Source organism: Rhinopithecus roxellana, chromosome 17, assembly GCF_007565055.1.
Source record: "Rhinopithecus roxellana isolate Shanxi Qingling chromosome 17, ASM756505v1, whole genome shotgun sequence".
Taxonomy (NCBI): Eukaryota; Metazoa; Chordata; class Mammalia; order Primates; family Cercopithecidae; genus Rhinopithecus; species Rhinopithecus roxellana.
The window spans coordinates 23,468,271-23,477,905 of NC_044565.1; positions in this window are offsets into that span (position 1 = coordinate 23,468,271).

Consider the following 9,635-nt stretch of genomic DNA (forward strand, 5'->3'; position numbering starts at 1 on the left):
GATCTATCACATCTCACCACATCAACACTGTTATTTTCTTAGAACTATATAGTGTTTGGCCGGGCGCGGTGGCTCAAGCCTGTAATCCCAGCACTTTGGGAGGCCGAGACGGGCGGATCACGAGGTCAGGAGATCGAGACCATCCTGGCTAACACGGTGGAACCTCGTCTCTACTAAAAACTACAAAAAACTAGCTGGGCTAGGTGGCGGCGCCTGTAGTCCCAGCTACCTGGGAGGCTGAGGCAGGAGAATGGCGTGAACCCGGGAGGCGGAGCTTGCAGTGAGCTGAGATCCGGCCACAGCACTCCAGCCTGGGTGACAGAGCGAGACTCCGTCTCAAAAAAAAAAAAAAAAAAAAAAAAAAAAGAACTATATAGTGTTTATATTTGGGGTCTAGGATAAAATTCCATTTTGCTCTATCATTGCAACTGGCTTTTCCGGCTTTCAGAGAAAATACTTCCTTTGGAGATCTTGGCTTATTTTTCCCCAGGGAGTGAGTCATATTCACAAACACGCTTTATCTCCTGGGACACAACCTGGTCAGCTAGCTACCCCAACAGAAAATGATCACAAAGATTTTGTGTCCCTTTTACCTTTTTTTTTTTTTTGAGACGGAGTTTTACTCTTGTTGCCCCGGCTGGAGTGCAATGGCACGATCTCGGGTCACCGCAACCTCCACCTTCCGGGTTCAAACAATTCTCTTGCCTCAGCCTACTGAGTAGCTGGAATTACAGGCACCTGCCACCATGCCTAGCTAAGTTTTGTATTTTTAGTAGAGACGGGGTTTCACCATGTTGGCCAGGTTGGTCTCGAACTCCTGACCTAAGGTGATCTGCCTGCTTCAGCCTCCCAAAGTGCTGGAATTACAGGCGTGAGCCATCGCACCCGGCCCCCTTTTACCTTTATATCACTCACTTCCACAAAATTTATTTAAAATTTAGAGGAAAACCTCTGTACTTCCTCCCGCCTCCCACCCCTTGTTTTAATTTTCTTTTTTTCTTTTTTTTTTGAGACAGACTCTTGCTCTGTCACCAGGCTGGAGTGCAGTGGCACGATCTCAACTCACTACAACCTCCGCTGCCCAGGTTCATGCGATTCCCCTGCCTCAGCCTCCCAAGTCACTGGGATTACAGGAACGCATCACTACCCCCAGCTAATTTTTTGTATTTTAGTAGAGACGGGGTTTCACCATGTTGGCCAAGATGGTCTCGATCTCCTGACCTCGTGATCCACCCGCCTCGGCCTCCCAAAGTGCTGGGATTACAGGTGTGAGCCACCACGCCCGGTCCCCTTGTTTTAATTTTCTCCATAGCACTTGTCACTATCGACATACTAGATAGCTTATTCATTTGTTCATCATTCATTCATTGTTTGTCTCTCTCTCTTTCCTCATGGGAATGTAAACTTCTGCCCAGACATGGTGGCTCACATCTATAATCCCAGCACTTTTGGAGGCCGAGGCTGGCAGATCACTCGAGGTCAGGGGTTCGAGAACAGCCTCTGGCCAACATGGTGAAACCTCATCTCTACTAAAAATACAAAAAAAATTAGCCAGGCATGGTGGTGCATGTCTGAAGGTTGCAGTGAGCTGAGATTGCACCACTACACTCAAGCCTAGGTGACAGCGCCAGACTCTGTCTCAAAAAAAAAAAGGTAAACTTTTTGTGGGCAGGGCTTTTGTTTTGTATATTGCTGTATTCCCAGGCCCAGCTCAGTGCCTGGCACATAAAAGATAATCAATAAAGGTTGAACAAATAAATTGGTGAATAAATAGTTGATTTTTCCTTCCTTGTCTCTGAGGCCTACCACTTCCCTCTCCTGCCACAACGTCTTTCCATTGTCTCAATTCCTACGAGATCAGATGACCGTGTCTTCTGTGTAGGCTCCAGAGGCGAGCCACCAAAACAATGGGTAGTTCCTCTCCATCTCCTGCATCTCCACCTACTGATAGCACAAACATTTTCCAAGTCCTACTCACCTCCTCTGTGGCACCATCCCTTAATCTCCCAGTGATCTCACCTTCTTCTGAACTCACAGCATCCAGTGCATGTATCATTCTTCTACAGTTTAGCACTTTCCGCCTTGTGCGGATAATATAATTCTCCTGAATGTGAGCAAAGCTGGCTTCCTGCACCAACCCTTTCCCCCCTTTCCAGCAGCTCCTCACTTCTTACCTCGCGGAATTTACACAAGGACCCAGATGTGGGACTTACACTTTCAGGCTGGCCCATTACGACAGGTCTCATCTCTCAAACACCTATTGAGAGAGTTCACACAATGTTGAGGGACATATAAATCAAATGCCAATTTACTGACTTACACTGAGGAATGACAGACATTCAAAATGGACTGGAATGCCTGAATTGGCCTGACTGGCTGATGTCCCCATGGGCTAACGATTGCTTAGTAAAATACAGACTTAGAACAAAAGTAACTAACCTAAAGTCAGGCCTCACCTCTAGGGCAGGAGATCCTCTTTCGTGAAACAGCAGCAGCAGCCTGACCAAGGAACTCACTGAGCTCACCTGTTCTCCCCCTAGCCCTGGGCCCTGCCAGGGCTATACTTGGAAGTACAGGTACTTTCAAGGATGGCCAAACCCCTCCTGTTAAGTCTGCCAAACTGGTTTATAACCCAGTTGATTAGACTTCACCTAAATTACCACCACTTTCCAGCCCCTCTCCTTTTAGACTATAAGCTCCCAAGGGCCCATGCCTTGCAGGGCTGTTTGTTTGTTTGTTTTTGAGGCGGAGTCTTGCTCTGTCGCCCAGGCTGGAGGGCAGTGGCACGATCTCGGCTCACTGCAAACTCTGCCTCCCAGGTTCACGCCATTCTCTTGCCTCAGCCTCCCCAGTAGCTGGCACTACAGGCGCCCACCATCACGCCTGGCTAATTTTTTGTATTTTCAGTAGAGACAGGGTTTCACCGTGTTAGCCAGGATGGTCTCAATCTCTTGACCTCGTGATCTGCCCGCCTCGGCCTCCCAAAGTGCTGGAATTACAGGTGTGAGCCACTGCGCCCGGCGCTTTTTTTTTTTTTTTTGTGAGACGGAGTCTCGCTCTGTCGCCCAGGCTGGAGTGCAGTGGCCGGATCTCAGCTCACTGCAAGCTCCGCCTCCCAGGTTCACGCCATTCTCCTGCCTCAGCCTCCCCAGTAGTTGGGATTACAGGCGCCCGCCACCTTGCCCGGCTAGTTTTTTGTATTTTCTTAGTAGAGATGGGGTTTCACCGTGTTTGCCAGGATGGTCTCAATCTTCTGACCTCAAGTGGTCCACCTACCTTGGCCTCCCAAAGTGCTGGGATCACAGGCGTCAGCCACTGTGCCTGGCCAGCAGGTTTCAATAAGTATGTCGTGACACAAAGGGCCACTTTGTCAGCAAAGAAAGGAACAGAAAAACACTCCCCCCGCCGTTTTCTTTCTTTCTTTTTTTTTTTTTTAAGAGACAGGCTCTCTCTGTTGCCCAGGCTGGAGTGTGATCACAGCTCACTGTAGCCTTAATCTCCAGGGTTCAAGCTTTCCTCCCACCCTCAGCCTCCCAAGTAGCTAGGACTACCAAGCGTGCATTACCACGCTGGCTAGTGTTTTTGTTTTTTGTTTTCTTTTATAGAGATGGGGTTTCACCATGTTGCCCAGGCTGGTCTGGAACTCTTGGGTTCAAGGGATCCTCCCACCTCAGCCTCCCAAATTGCTGGGATTACAGGCATGAACCACCTCCCCTGGCTTCACTCCCCATTTAAAGTGTCCCTGGGCCAGGCCACCACACCCAGCTAATGTTTTTATTTTTAGTAGAGAGACAGGGTTTCACCATGTTGGCCACGCTGGTCTCAAACTTCTGACCTCAAGTGATTTGTCCAGTTCAACCTACATCCACTCTCTTGATCTGAAACACTGAAGCTACCTGCCTTGTTCAAAGCCAAAAAGCATCTACCTACAAAGCCCTGGGTTTTTTGTTTGTTTGTTTTATTGGAGAGGGAGTCTCATTCTGTTGCCCAGGCTGGAGTGCAATGGCATGGTCTTGGCTCCTGACCTCGTGATCCGCCCACCTAGGTTTTGAAGGACAAATGCCTGCACCCTTATTTGTTTGCCTTCACCTGGGAATTTCTCTATCCAATGCGGTAGGCAAGATTTTTTTTTTTTTCTTTTTTGAGACGGAGTCTCCCTCTGTTGCCAGGCTGTAGTGCAGTGGCGCAATCTTGACTCACTGCAATCTCCGCCTCCCAGGTTCAAGCAATTCTCCTGCCTCAGCCTCCTGAGTAACTGGGACTACAGGCATGCGCCACCACGCCCAGCTGATTTTTGTATTTTTAGTAGAGACAGGGTTTCACCATGTTGGCCAGGATGGTCTGGATCTTGACCTCGTGATCCGCCCGCCTCGGCCTCCCAAATTGCTGGGATTACAGGCATGAAACACTGTGCCCGGCAACAAGATAATTTTAAAAGGACAGGGTACTTCTGCTTTTGTTGCCTTTCTCTTGTCTTTTGTGGTTCCACATACAAGACAGCAGTGTCTATGGGCTGTTAATTGCAACACAATGCAGACAACACAATTGTCTCTGGGGTCCACTGAATCCAAATTACTCACGCACCACACTTCTGCCTTTTGCACTGCAGACTGGCAAGTGAGCAATGTTTTGTAGAAGCAGCAGGTGTGAGGAGAGGTGACTTCTGCCAGATGGTGCTAAAAAAAGGCCCAAGTCTGATACACAGGAGTCCTTCCATTAACCCATCCATGACCAAGGCAAAGTGTGTGCATGTGGGGTGAGGGGTGGGAGGAATTGCCCTGTCTTTGCCTTTTGGTCTTCTTCTGCCTCAAACACTATCCATCTGTCACCCAACCTGGTTTTGCCTTGTTATAAATGGAAGGGGTGGCCAAGAGAATGGGGTGACAGAGGGGGAAACCCACGGTGTTATATGCTTTCACCCATACCCTCCAAGATGGCCCTGAGCGTCTCACACCCTAGAGGTCTGACCAGGTACTGACGCTTTCTTGCCAAAGCCCTACAACTATCACCTCCCTACTGTGAAATGTGAGGTGAGTTATTTAAACCGGAGGAACCAGTTTCCTCATCTACATAGAGGGATGATGATTCCCCCTAGCTCACAGGACAGCTGTGGGAATCGAATGAGATCACTCATGTGAAAAGCCTAGCACAACCCCTGATACATGACACAAACACTTCAGGACTCATTCATGTTCCTCCTTCCAGCAGATGGCCTTGCACTTTCTACTCTGGTAGACCAGCCTCATATAAGCTCCTGGAGGCTGGCGTGTCCCCAGGGGTCAGGCCATCCCAGGAATGATGACTTGACCATAGCCATGTCATGAGGTACCAGATTCTGGGAAGGGGCAGCAAGAGAAGAAAGAAGTGAAGGGCGCCCCAAGGTAGTGTGTGCCCTAGACAGGGCTCCCAGCCATAAGCACTTATGCAGGTGCAGGGGCACAGAGAAAATTCTGGTAACACTCCTCCTTCAATTCTGATCAGGTCCCAGGCTCAACTAATCAGTTCAGGGAAGGGCCCTTTGCCACCTTTTCCTAACCAAAGCCACTCGCGGGTGCGGAGCTCACACCTAGAAAAGGGAAACTTCTATTAACAGCCAGTACGCAAAACACACAAAGCCTTTTGTTTAAAGGACTACCCAGGCGTTAGTGCCCTTCCAGACCGGCTCTCGGGACTGGCGGGGAAGAAGGGGAAAATAAATTAGTGTATTTTGAAAAAAACACCCACCATGTGCTAGGCAGAGACTAAGTGTGCGAAGCGAATCCCGCTGTACAAAGGGGAAAACCGCGGCGGGGAGAGCCTGAGCCGCGGGCTCCAGGCCACCAGTCGCAGGCATGGGCGGCCCTCCCAGCGCGCGCCCTCCTCCTCCCCGACCTAGCTGGAGCTGCTCAGGGCGGGCGTAGACCGGGGGGCGGGAGGGCGACGGGATCCCAGGTAGGGTGGGACCTGGCTCCGGGCGCGACGACTCTTTAACCGCAGCGCCGCGCGGTCTCGAGCTCGGGGTGCGGCCCGACCCCACGTGCCCCAAGTCGTCCCTGCTGCCCTGGAGGACCTGCGGGCCCCGGTCCAGGCGTGGTCCCGCTCACACTAGGGAACGGTCGCCCAGGGTGCCAGGAAGTCGGGGCCCGGCCAGCCGCCGACCGGCCGCACCCCTCCCCGCCGAGCTCGCGCGCCCGCCTAGTCAGCACCTTTCCCGCAGCGCAGCCCCACGGTGGGTCACGAGGCGGGCGCGGCCCCATCAGCCCCGGCTAGACCAAGCATCGGCGCCACTCACCTCGCCCCTCCCAGTCCCGCTGGTCTCCCCTCCCCCCTTCTTCCCCTCCCCCTCTCCGTTCTCCTCCCCCTCCCCATCCCCCGGCGGGCCCCAGCGCGCCACGTCCCTGGCCCCGCCCCTGCGAGCCACGCGGGGAACCCCGGTGACGTCATCACCCTCCAGCGCTCGCATTCCCGCGCTCTCCAGAAAAGACGCGAAGGTGGTGACGTGTCCGGTGCGCCAGGGCGGCTGCGCAGGAGGCATTGGCAACTGAGCGTCCTGCGGCGCCGCCTGGTGGCAGCAAAGCGGCCGAGCCCCCGGAAGCGGCGGCGCGGGCGAGAGAACGTGACTTACGTCATCTGGCGGAGGCGAGGGGCGGCTGCCGCGTGACCAGCCCCAGCCCGGCGCGGTCGGCGCGTTTCTCTTTCTCTTCTCTTCTCAGTGGAGAGGGTGGAAGCTTGATTTCATGCCCTTTATTTTACTTTGACTGTTTTCAAACCTATCAAGGTAATATTGTTAATTATAGAAGACTTGGGGGAAAAAGGGAAAAGATAGGTAGAAAATGATTCTTAGCACCCCCAAGCATCTTTAACCTTTCATGATGTTTACTTCCCGCCTTTTTCATGAAACAAAATTGTGGTCTGACTGTATACAGTGGTATTAACTACAAGGATTCCTAAGAAGGGACAAAAAGCACTTTTCAGCTTTAAGGCTAATTTACAGGACCAGGTAGAAGAGGAAAGGGTCAAACAATAGACAAAATGAGCGATTCCTCCACGGTATCTAATCACTATTGAAATCATCCAGAGGAGGAAACGGGGGCTCAGAGTCATGCCAAAGGCCGCGCATGAGAGAGTGGCAGACTGGGGTTTCAAACCCAGGCTCTAAGCTGTCAACCTGCAAGATGGTGGGAGTGGGGAAGACAGTGAAGAGTTGTGCAGGGGATTCACAGAGCTACAGAACCCACTCTGTACTTCTGGAACTGCTGAGTGGGGAACTAGTTATAAGAAATAAGGCTAGTGCCCCACCAGTTGGAGCAATTTCATGAGAGAATGGCACAAAGCCCTGGCCACTAGTTGTTAAGTGCCACCCATTTCCAGTGCCACCCATCTCCAGCACGGCCCTCCCCATGAGTGACAGTGAAAGGTGGGAGGGACATTACCTGACTGTGTCAGGCATTAGACCTGCTACTCCAAGTGCAGCCTGCAGGCCAGCAGCATCCCTGCTGTCCAGCACTTTAGGCATCACTTGGAAGCTTGATGGAAATGCAGAATCCTGGATCACGCTCTTAAAACTTCTGAATCGGGCCACGTGCGATGCCTCACGCCTGTAATCCCAGGACTTTGGGAGGCCAAGGCAGGTGGATCATCTGAGATCAGGAGTTCGAGACCACCCTGGCCAACATGTTGAAACCCCTTCTCTACTAAAAATACAAAAATTAGCCGGGCGTGGTGGCGGGTGCCTGTAATTCCAGCTACTTGGGAGGCTGAGACAGGAGAATGGCTTGAACCTGGGAGACAGCAGTTGCAGTGGGCCAAAACTGTTCCATTACACTCCAGCCTGGCAACAAGAGCGAAACTGTCTCAAAAAATTTTAAAAATAAAGCTTCTACATCAGAATACGCATTTTAACTATGTCACTGGGTGATTCCTGTGCACATTAAAGTTTGAGAAGTGCTGTTGTAAATAAGTGATCCTGCTCCCTTGGTACAGCAGGTGGGATGGTAGATGCGAAGGGTGCTTGCAGAGCTGGATGATGGGAAGTCAGGCAGGCAGGGAGCAAGGTCGGTAAGGAGGATTAAAAAAAAAAAAAAAAGTCTGGGCGCGGTGGCTCACGCCTGCAATCCCCGCGCTTTGGGAGGCGGAAGCAGGCAGATCACCTGAGGTCGGGAGTTCAAAACCAGCCTGACCTATATGGAGAAACCCCATCTCTACTAAAAATACACAATTAGCCGGGCATGGGTGGCGCATGCCTGTAATCCCAGTTACTGGCGAGGCTGAGGCAGGAGAATTACTTGAACCCGGCAGGCGGAGGTTGTGGTGAGCCGAGATCGTCCCATTGCACTCCAGCCTGGGCAACACGAGCGAAACTGCGTCTAAAAAAAAAAAAACCAAAAAAACTACGAGTGTCAGAAAATATGATCTCCACAGAGGAAAACCGGAAATCAGAATCCGGGAGATAAACAAAGAAGAAATAGGTGAAGCAGGTAATCAGATCTCTTGAGAAAATTCACTAATAGACAGAAGGGCTGCCCCTCTGTGGCTTTTTTGTGTTGTCTATGACTTAGAGGGTACCTAGTTGTTATAATTCACAGAGCTTGGGGAGAGTAACCCCTGCCCATCCCCTCCAGCAGAGTATAGTGAGATTTCTCTGGGTTCTTCTAGCTGAGGGCATATTCTGGGCGTTTTCGGACAGGGGAGAACCAGGGATAGGAGGAGCTGGCTGAGGTTCTGACAGAACAGTGTCTGTTGGATGAGGGCTGGAGTATGTATGATGTGTGCTTGCGTATGCACATGTGGGCTGGAGGGAAGGGCAGGGCATTGACACCAGCCCAGGACAGCAGTCACTGAAAGATGGGATGAATTTAGGTGATTGGGAATTAGTGGGTCCACAAGGCCACAGGGCTGATGACATCTGGTACCTTGAAAGTCAGGTGGCATGCCTACAGATCTCTTGGGTGCATAGTTCTTGGAGTTAAGAGTTTTGGAGGTCCCCAAGTAGCTTCTAAATATTAGTAATCTGCTTGGGCGTGGTAACTCACGCCTGTAATCCCGGCACACTTTGGGAGGTCAAGGCAGGCAGATCACCTGATGTCAGGAGTTCGAGATCAGCCTGGCCAACATGGCGAAAACCTGTCTCTACCAAAAATACAAAAAAATTAGTCGGGCATGGTGGTGTGTGCCTGTAATCCCAGCTACTCAGGAGGCTGAGGCAAGAGAATAGCTTGAACCTGGGAGGCAGAGGTTGTGGTGAGCCGAGATTGCGCCACTACACTCCAGCCTAGGTGACAGAGCAGGACTCCATCTCAAAGAAAAAAAAAAAAAATTGGCCGGGCGCGGTGGCTCAAGCCTGTAATCCCAGCACTTTGGGAGGCCGAGACGGGCGGATCACGAGGTCAGGAGATCGAGACCATCCTGGCTAACACGGTGAAACCCCGTCTCTACTAAAAAATACAAAAAACTAGCCGGGCGAGGTGGCGGGCGCCTGTAGTCCCAACTACTCAGGAGGCTGAGGCAGGAGAATGGCGTAAACCCGGGAGGCGGAGCTTGCAGTGAGCTGAGATCTGGCCACTGCACTCCAGCCTGGGCGACAGAGCGAGACTCTGTCTCAAAAAAAAAAAAAAAAAGAAAAAGAAAAAAAAATTGTGTGTATGTATGTGTGTGTG